General features: G+C 40.8%; 1 pseudogene across 1 annotated transcript; it reads left to right on the top strand.

The window, feature by feature from the left end:
- Positions 1–5,198: 5,198 nt before the first annotated feature.
- LOC309805086 (HIG1 domain family member 1A, mitochondrial-like) lies at positions 5,199–5,883 on the top strand (annotated as a pseudogene). Its single transcript has one exon. The product of its transcript is annotated as an HIG1 domain family member 1A, mitochondrial-like (transcript).
- Positions 5,884–11,063: the final 5,180 nt, after the last annotated feature.

Below are 11,063 nucleotides of genomic sequence, written 5' to 3'. Positions count from 1 at the left end.
AGTAATTGCTCTTTTTCAGGGTTTAGCTACATGAGATGATTTGTAATATCTTCAGGTTTACTTTTTTCTGCATAACCATAGAAAAGGCATTTCTGATCTTATTTATTACAGTTTGCTCAGTCTATTTCTTATATATATATGTTTTCACATTCTTTTTTCATTATGGTTTATTACAGGATATTGAATAGAGTTCCCTCTGCTATACAATAGGACCTTGTTTATCTGCTTAGTCTATTTCTTAACACACTTATCTATGATTTACAGAGGTCAATAAATACAGAAAAGAAACTTTACTAAATGTGTCCTAACAGCCATTTCCTATCAGATTCTATTGAGTTAAATTTCTAATGTACAATAATTACAATAATTATTTTAAATGGTCTAAAATATTCTGGGGAAAATTTTTTTTTTACTTAAAATAATTTGACATTAAAATCTAGTAGAATCTTCTTAGAACGTAATTCAACACAACAGATTCAGATCTGCTAAAGGTCAAAATATTACCACGGCTGGCAAACTTTTTCTGTAAATGGCAAGATAGTAAATATTCAAAGCTCCATTGTAGGCTAAAAGCAGCAAGATGCAAACAAGTGGGTGTGGCTGTGTCCTGGGATTCCTCTGGGCTGTAGTTTGCTGATTCCTGTTATTTACGGCAAAAGCCTGATTTCTTATGATAAGTCACTGTCGTTTTTAAACTCCCCCCAAAACTGGATGCCTGTGCTCTCTTCAGCAGCACATATACTAAAATTGGAATGATACAGAGAAGATTAGCATGGCCCCTGTGCAAGGATGACACGCAAATTCGTGAAGCATTCTATATTTTTGTAAAGCAATTATACTCCAATAAAGATGAAACAAACAACTAACTAAACAAATAAATAAATTAATTAAAAAAAAAAAACTGGATGCCTGAGTCTGTTACAGAGTATATTTTGTTTGGGTCATGATATGAAAAATAGTTGAGTTCACATAAAAATCCAGATTTCCATCTTCTTTTGGGAAGAAAACCCCTGAGGACCTAGAAACACTGAGCCCAGAAAATGAGCTGAGGTTGAATATTCTGTCCTCTCCTTGGAGGGATCAGGTGCTCTCCAGCTGCTGCTGTTCCCACAGGCTGGCTTGTTCACTCACCTTTCCACAGCGCTGGGCACTGGGACTGAGACCTCTTAGAACTGGAAAACCTCCATCAACTCTGTGTCCTAACGCTCTTCCTTATGTCCTTTCACTGACTACCCATTTATCTCCTCCTACTCTGGCCTACATTCTTCTATATTTCAGCTCTCATTGTTTTCATTTAAATGCATCAAAACACCTAGTAATAATAACATGATAGCAATGAGCGATTACTTACAACACACTTTTGCTGCAAATATGAAAACAAGAGTTCGTATTAGTAAAAAATCTTCATTTTGATTAACTCTCCTCATATACATCATAAGAATGATATGTCTCAGATACAAACCAGGAAACATTCCAATTTTTTAAAATCTTTATATAAAAAAATAATCATTTTTCAATTTAAAAAGTAATCTTTTTATAGTAGTCTATATTTTTTTCAAAAAAAGCTTTTATCTACATTAATTAACTTTAACATCCATGGATTTCTGGAATTGGAACTGAATAATAAGTCTGAATAACTTATTGAATTACTCAGATTGTATTATTACCTCATTCACAGATTTTTGCTTTATATTCATCAATACATGTCTGAATCAATGTGAGAAACTATTTCCAGATCAATGCCCTCATGAAAAAGACAATAAGCCCTGCACTGTGTGGACTTCTCACATTTTTACCTTATCTACTCCTGTATTTTCCTCTTTCTGTATTTCTTTCCTCTTTCAACGTTGAGGAGAAAATGCAAATATTTTCCTTTCTTCACAGCATTTTCCTAGGTTTATGCTTAGGTTTAAGGTTCCCGTGTGCCTGACATCGTTTGTCCTTCTTTACTTCCAAAATGAGATGCAGTTTAAAAAGTCCTTTGATTTTTAAACCCTTTGGTTTTGTTGTAGGTGGATTATTCCTGAGCCTTTGTTAGACACAGCTAACATGCTTGGTCTCACTGGTGCCCAGTTCCCATCCTGAAGCTAGCCAGGAACCCAGCAAGAGTTGCCTTATTAGAACAAAAGACACTCCTATCACCCAGGAAATTGCAAGGGATTTAGGAGCTCTGTATCAGGGACCAGAGTCAAAGACCAAATATTAGAACAAAAGGTGCTCCTAGCACGTTTATCACATAGGAAATTACAAAGGCTTTAGGAGCTCTGGCCAGGAGCCAGGGACAAAGACCAAAATATATATTAATATTTCTTATTACATCAAAATATCATACTACCTTAACAATTTTATCATATGAATGTACCATCTGAACCACTATTTAAATTCTAATTGATTTATCTTTATATACATTATTTTAAAAAGAAAAATTGCTATTTAAAAAGGAAACATTTGATAGGAAACAAAAACCAGGATTGCTGACTATGACTAGAAGATAACCATAGGAATAAGTATGAGACTATAAAAATTAAGATATTCTTTAAATATACCACCAATATATGTCATCAAATATACCACTAATATATTTGAAAAATGCTCTTAGGGTTCACCAGCTTCTAGACCTAGTGTGAGAAGACTTCCAAGTGCTACTTGGGCACAGGTAGTTTGATGGAAACGTTTCCATTAACCCTTTGCTACAACGCATCTGCCTGAGAATGTGCCCATGAGAGTGTCAGGGTCTCCTTTCCCTCCTCCTTTTTCAAAATCTCACTTCTCTTACTTCATAAAAAACAGAGAATTGTTCTATGGTTCTTCACCTGGGAGACATGGGTGTTATTGGGCTAGAAAACAAAATGGCAGTTTGAAATATTTGTGTCAGTTTTTTTTTTTTTTAATTTATTTGGCTGTATAGGGTCTTAGTTACAGCATGAGGGATCCTCGTTGCAGCACGCAGGATCTTTCGTTGAGGCACGTGGGCTTCTCTCTAGTTGTGGAGGTGGGCTCCAGAGCCCGTGGGCTCAGTAGTTGTGGCACGCGGGCTCTCTAGTTGTGGCGCATGGGCTCCAGAGCATGCAGTCTCAGTAATTGTGGCATGCGGGCTCTCTAGTTGTGTGCGTGGGCTTAGTTGCCCCACGGCATGTAGGATCTTAGTTCCCTGACCAGGTACAGAACCTGAGTCCCCTGCATTGGAAGGCAGACTCTTAACCACTGGACCCCCAGGGAAGTCCCTTGTGTCAGTTCTGAAAAAAATAAATGAGTCCAAGACCAGATTTAAAAATCCTTTTGTCAGGCTCCCCTGGTGGCGCAGTGGTTGAGAGTCCGCCTGCTGATGCAGGGGACACGGGTGTGTGCCCCGGTCCCGGAGGATCCCACATGCCGCGGAGCGGCTGAGCCCGTAAGCCATGGCCGCTGAGCCTGCGCGTCCGGAGCCTGTGCTCCGCAACAGGAGAGACCACAACAGTGAGAGGCCCATGTACCGCAAAAAAAAAAAAAAAAAAAAGTCCTTTTGCCAGTCCGGTGGTTTCTCGTTTTTTACTTTCATCAAAATAGATGGGGCTTCCTTGGTGGCGCAGTGGTTGAGAGTCCGCCTGCCGATGCAAGAGAAGCAGGTTCGTGCCCCGGTCCGGGAGGATCCCACATGCCGCGGAGCGGCTGGGCCCGTGAACCATGGCTGCTGAGCCTGTGCGTCCGGGGCCTGTGCTCCACAACGGGTGAGGCCACAGCAGTGAGAGGCCCGCGTACTGAAAAAAAAAAAAAAAAAAAGATGGATATGATTTCCAACAACTATCAATGATAGCTTACTGTATACATTTTGGCATAAAACTCAGGAGTTCACAGAGTTGAGTAATATTGCTCTAAAAAAAAAATCTCTTCACCATTTTAAACACATTTGTGTGAATAAGCTTTCTCAGTGCTTATAATGGATAATGGTGGATATCATTTTGCTATGATATTCAGATTCCATTGGCTACTTTAAAAACTGTAAAGGGATAGTTTTATTTTAAAAACTCAGTATATACCATGTTGGAAAATACATCTTTTGTAGCTATTTAAACTTACGATATAAACTTTCATATGTCAATTTAAAAATGTGTGACAGGGACACTGTTTTACAAAATTCTTTTTGAGATTATGGAAGCAAAATAATTTGAAAACCAGGAAATCTTAAATATGTCAGAGATTTTTAAATCTACTAATTGTGAAATAAAGAATGTTGCCCACCAACCAGTTCTACAAGAATCAAGTCACTAGCCACTACAGTTGCTGACCTACAATACACCCTGAAAGGAATTCAAGGTGAAGATCAGGATGAGGTACTCTGTGCTCTGGGGAAACAGGCAAAACAGGCCCTTAGTTAGAAATATTTCAGGAGAAATTTTTTTTTTTTTTTTTTTGCGGTACGCGGGCCTCTCACTCTTGTGGCCTCTCCCATTGCGGAGCACAAGCTCTGGATGTGCAGGTTCAGCGGCCATGGCTCACGGGCCCAGCCGCTCCGCGGCATGTGGGATCTTCCCGGACCGGGTCACAAACCCGTGTCCCCTGCATCAGCAGGCGGACTCTCAACCACTGCACCACAAGGGAAGCCCGAGAAATTTTTCATGAACCTGGATTCTTGCATCCTCCATACTTAGAAAAGCACTGAAATCATTAACTGAGATGTCTGTTCCTTGTGACTAGTAGCATTCTACCAAGATGTGTGCTTGAGTGCATGTACCCCTTTGCCCAAATCACCTATATACTGACCTACATCTTCAGAGCAGTTCCTCAGAGCTGAGAGGCTCTCTCCCAGGCTATAGTCCTTAGTAAGCCCCCAAATAAAACTGAAACTCATAGCTCTCATGTTGTGTATTTTTATTTCAGTCCACATATTATGAATCCTTACTGAAAACATTACTCAAAAACAAATTCCAACTGCCAGAGTAATACTCAAAATCAAGAACTCAAGACTGGAAAAGTCAGAGTAAGAAAAAAGAAGTGGAACATCAAAAACAATTCACCTCACAAAACTGAGTATAAATAGCTGTGTTATCATTTGTTTTCAAATTTAAAATTTTTCAGAAGTGAGCTCCAAATGAATGCAAACGTTAAAGCCAATTCTTGGCGGGCGGGACCAGGAGAAGCCTGATGGATGGCAGGTACAGGAGGTGGGCCAGAAGCCGGTTGGAGCCTGAGACGTCTTGTAGTTGTCTGAAGAGTCTTCAATCACTATGCCAAGCGATACAGATGTTTCTTCTTCTTCATATGATGAAGATCAGGGATGTAAACTTATTAGAAAACCTAGAGAGGCACCATTTGTCCCCCTTGGAATGGCACATTTTGCAGCAATCATTGCGTATGGATTATATATTTAAATTGAAGAGCAGGGGAAATACTAAAATGTCTGTTCACCTGATCCACATGCACATGGCAGCCCAAGGCTTTGTTGTGGGAACAATTATTCTTGGTATGGGCTATTCCATGTATCAAGAATTCTGGGTAAAACCTAAACCTTAGAAGAGGAGATGCTGTCTTGGTCTTGTTAGTGGTGCTTGCTTTAATTAGACATCTCATATTGAGGTTATATGTTTATGTTGAAAATAAATTGTTTGGGTCAGACAATAACATGGTAATTTGAATACTGGCTTCCTTTCTTGCAGGCTTGATTTGCCTGGTGACCAAGTTACTGGTGACTAGCTCACTAGCTAGGTCATTCAGGGGAGTCAAATTAGCACAAAAGAAACATGTCACTTTTTTTTTTTTTTTTTTGCGGTACGCGGGCCTCTCACTGCTGTGGCCTCTCCCGTTGCGGAGCACAGGCTCCGGACGCGCAGGCTCAGCGGCCACGGCCCACCAGCCCAGCCGCTCCACGACATGCGGGATCCTCCCGGACCGGGGCACGAACCCGCGTCCCCTGCATCGGCAGGCAGACTCCCAACCACTGCGCCACCAGGGAAGCCCGAAACATGTCACTTTTAAATGCACTTGATAGTGGTACAATGTCCACCTGCTTAAACTCTTCTGATGAAATTAGTTCTAAAGAGGACAACATGCCAATCCTGAAATGCTCCCAGTTGCTGCAGAATATCATATACTTTTGATGTGATGTAGGAATCCTATTTACCCCAGTTAATTTAACTCTTTCTGACTGCCTTGTGGAATGAGTACTATTTTAAGGGCTGGTTAGCGCTTGAGGAACCTTTCAGAACAGCACATGGACATTATAAACCTCCTGGCAAGTATGTGTGTGTGTTTTAAACCAAACCTGAAAAGCTGATAACAGAGCTGCTTAGAAGTAATATTTATTTCAGAATCATAGTTGTAAACGTGAGAATAACTCAATTGTAGATCCCCTTTTAGCTCTTTTGAAATTGAAGAATTATATTTTGCTGCTGGTATACTAGAATAATTTGTCAATGTCATTTTGAAGTAGAAATGTGTATTTTACGTGCTAATGCAAAGGTAAATGAAAAACAATTTTTATTTATTTTTTAAAATTTATTTTATTTTTTCATTTTTGGCTGCATTGGGTCTTCATTGCGGTGCATGGGCTTCTCATTGCGGTGGCTTCTCTTGTTGCATGCAGAGCACAGGCTCTAGGTGCGCAGCCTCCAGTAGCTGTGGCACATGGGCTCAGTAGTTGTGGCTCATGGGCTGTAGAGCGCAGGCTCAGTAGTTGTGGCGCACGGGCTTAGTTGCTCCGGCATGTGGGATCTTCCCGGACCAGGGATCGAACCCGTGTCCCCTGCACTGGCAGGCGGATTCTCAACAACTGCGCCACCAGGGAAGCCCCAAAAAACACTTTTTAAATGTCTGCAGTGTGTTTATTATCTCTATAAGAATCATAAATGTTAAACTAAGTAAATTACGTATAATGGAAGTGGTTTATGAGAAAGCTGGATTGGTCAGACTTTATACAAACTTTGGTATGTTACAGAATGCTTTATTGTACTTGTGAAATTCGCTTGTCTAACCTGAATTTACATTCCATGGTGATAACATGGTAATGTAGTGATATTAAAGAAAGTGAACACACACACACACACACACACACACACACACAGAGCAATTCTTGAAAAGGATTTAGATGGTGAAAAGAAAATACCATGGGCATACGACCCCAGGTTAAATTAACAACAACTGGCATAAGGCAAAGTAAATGATTGACAGCTCTTGAATGCATTCATTTGCTGACAGAACACATGAGTGTTGAGTGCCAGCAGTGTGCCAAACACTCTCGGAGGTGCCCAGACTATATCACTAAAAAAATCATCAAAGATCCCTACCCTTGGGCTTCCCTGGTGGCGCAGTGGTTGAGAGTCCGCCTGCCGATGCAGAGGATGTGGGTTCGTGCCCGGGTCCGGGAGGATCCCATGTGCCACAGAGCGGCTGGGCCCATGGGCTGTGGCCGCTGAGCCTGCGCGTCCGGAGCCTGTGCTCCGCAGCGGGAGAGGCCACGGCAGTGAGGGGCCCGCGTTCCGCAAAAAAAAAAAAAAAAAAATCCCTACCCTTGCAGAATTTAGAATTTTCTTCTTGTAGATGTAATGTATGGCTTGGGGAAAGGGAAGTAAAGAAAAGTTATTTTATTTTTGACTATCCTAATTCAAGATATTGAGTTTTAAGTTGGTATTTAATAAATGAACTTGACTTTCAGCTGAAGAAATACATAATCTAAAAAGGAACACCATATGAAAGGAGTGATTTCAGTGAGCCCAGAAAAGCGCTAAATTCCTTAACTTGAGATATCCAGTTTTCTTTAATGAACAATAATCTTTTGACGTTCAGACTACTTTTCCTTTGTTGCAAAATTCCTATATATCCTAGCTCCCCCTGTGCCTCCTTGGAGCAGTTCTCTCAGAGTTCCTTGAGATGTTGCCTCCCAGGCTTGAAGTCCTAAACCTTTCTGCCGAATAAAACATAATTCTCAACTTAAAAAGAAAAACCATTAAGCAAACAAACAAAAAGAAACACCAAGTAATGCAGGGAAAAGGAAATGCTAAAAAACCCCAAAACTCAACTGTATGAGTATATAAATATTACTCTGTGAAATGCAGGATATCTGAATGCTTGGAGAATATTCCTCCTTACCCACCAGATACTCTCTTTTTTCCCCTCTAGTTTTATTGATATATAATTGACACACAGCACTGTGTAAGTTTAAGGTGTACAGCATCATGATTGGACCTACACACATCATGAAATGATGACCACAATAAGTTTAGTGAACATGCCTCATCTCATATACAAAATTAGAGACATAGAAAAAAATTTTTTTCCTTGTGATAAGAATTCTTAGGATTTACTCTTTTAACAATTTTGATGTATAACATAGAGCAGTGTTAATTATATTTCTCATGTTGTACATTACAGCCCTAGTACTTATTTATCCTATAACTGGAAGTTTGTACCTTTTGACAGCCTTCACTGAATTCCCCATCCCCCCTACCCCTACCTCTGGTGGGGTGTGTGTTTGTTTTTGAAGTATAATTTACCTACAACACTATGTTAGTTCCTGTTACACAACACAGTGATTCAATACATAAACAAAAAATGCTGCCTGCCATTCCGGTTCTACAAAGATCAAGTCATTAACTGCTGCCATTACAACCTGAAAGGAATTCACAGTGAAGCTTTCTGTGGTGTGGCTATATGAGCCCCTAGATAGTTAAGATACATATTTTAACTATGTATATAGTTAATATATACATAGTTATATATACATATGTATATGTATATATATATACATATATATATATACATATACATATACATATACAATCTTTCGATGACCCAAGATTGTTGCATCTTCCCATCCATAGAGAAGCACTAAAATTATTAACTTGTGATATGTTTTTTGTGATTGGCTGTAACCTTTTAGCAAGATGTATGCTCAATTACATGTATTTCTCAGCAAAACATTCATCTATATCCTGGCCCCTCCCCTACCTCTTTGGAACAATTCTTTGGAGCTATTTGAGAGGCTGTCTCCTGGGCTCTAGTCCTCAGTAAGACATGGAATAAAACTCAACTCAAAGCCTTTATGGTGTGCGTTTATTTATCCAGTCAACAAATACTTCTATACATTTCAAAACAATCACCATACGTCTAGTTACCATCCACCAGCTGCTCTCTGAATCCAGTCATTTAGGGTTTTTATGAGGGTTCTACCATGTGGGCATGTTTGATTAAATCATTAGCCATTGGTGATTAACTCAATCCTCAGCCCCTCTCCCCTCCCTGGAGGTCAGGGAGTAGGGCTAAAAGTTCCAACATTTCAATCTCTGTGGTTGGTTCCTCTGGCAACCAGCCCCCATCCTCCAAGAGTCACCTCATTAGCATAAACTCAGGTATGGGCTTATTATGAATAACGAAAGACGCTCCACTCAGCCCTGCCACTCAGGAATTTAGAAGGGTTTTAGAAGATTTGTGCCAGGAACCGGAATGAAGACCAAATATATATTTCTTATGATATCGTAAGATCACTCTGTGTGTGTGTGTGTGTATCATAAGATCACAGTGTGTGTATGTGTGTGTGTGTGTGTGTGTGTGTAGAGGGGAAGATAAGGAGGAGAAAGAGAGAGAGAGAGAGAGAGAGATAAAGGAGGAAGAGGGAGGAAATTGTTCCCTTTCTCTTACTCCATCTGAGGAGGTGGCATGGGACCCAGGGGAAAGGCAGGGTCCCCTGCAGGCCAGAAACCTGCTCTACTTGAGGGCTCTGGCCGATGGGGTCAGGAGGTCAAGAAGACCTAAGAGTTAGCTGTCCTGAAGGGGGTGGATGTACACCACCCAGGTGGGGCTAGGAGGAAGGAGATTCCTGTCCTAGAAGGCATCCCTCACTGTCCAACAGCCTTCCTTCCTCTGGTAAAAAAGAAGCAACCCAGTGAGGTACTGGAGAGCTCGCTCATAATAAACAGAGGGGTTCTGGTGTTCTGGAAGCCCTGCTGGGCTCAAACAGAGCTTCGAGTGGTTGCATCTTGTTTTTGTAAAGCCTCACCTGTGATCAGAGCTGTCCTGGGCAGCCCCAAACTAGGAAAAGCAGCAGGGGGGTTGTTTTTCTCTTTTGCGAAGGGAGGAAGCCATCAAGTCATGTATAAGCACCAGTTCTGAGCTTACGCTGAGAAAACAGAGGAAATCCTCCGGTTTATACTGACACGACTTTATGAGGAAGGCAGACACTGCATTCCCACTCACCGACACAGACTTGCATGTGGGAAACTCTAACTCTTGGAAATGAGCGCTCTGCCTGGTGTGCCTGACTGTGAGGCTTGAAGTCTTCATAATCAGAATATAACGGCATCTTCCTGGACCATACTAACCAAGTTGCTTTACTGTACATACAAATTCATGAGGAAGTAGATGAAATAGAGTGTAGGCGCTGCTAGAGAGTGCTTCTATTTAAGGAGACAAAACTTTTCTGGGTTTCAAATAAGTAGACTTACAACATCCAAGGTTGATTTTTATTATTGGTTCCATAGCAATTGTCTTCTTTCCTTGGAATGAAAGTGTGGAAGATGAGAAAGCGCATTTTAAGCCAATGGCTTAAATGGTGGATGTTTTCTAGTCAAATCACATTTTTCCTTTTCTGGCTTGATGCCACTGTTGGTGATGTATGAACTCCGTCCGTAATTATCAAAGGTTTAGTACACCCTCCTCCCACCCGAGCTCACCAATCACATTCCTGCTGAACAACAATGGTGGCTGGTTCTCAGAACCAGGTGCCTTTCCAAAAGTGATGCCAGGAGCATTTGTCTGGCATGTGGCATAGAGTCAAGTAGGAGCTATTTCCTCACCCATCTTCTTCTATTGTTGTTTGTTGTCTTTCTTTTCTGTACATCCTTTTTCCCGTTGACCATGTCTCTGTTTCACATAGCATCCCTTCGCTTATACTGTTAGGAGACCTCCAGAGCTCTGATGTCTTCTTGATGTTGAGTTTGTTGTTGTTTGCTTGTTTTTTGTTTGTTTCCAGGTCTAGACATTCAACATTATGTGACTCTCTTGCCTATCGGTTGAAGATGATGGGTTCATTGTCCAAGAAACTGACACACACAAACTCAAATCACAAGAAACCAGCATGATTTTTTATTATTTCT

This window comes from Mesoplodon mirus (assembly GCF_964341445.2).
Source record: "Mesoplodon mirus genome assembly, chromosome: 5".
NCBI lineage: Eukaryota > Metazoa > Chordata > Mammalia > Artiodactyla > Ziphiidae > Mesoplodon > Mesoplodon mirus.
Note: the sequence above shows the minus strand (reverse complement) of the source record. Positions and strands in the feature narration are given on the sequence as shown.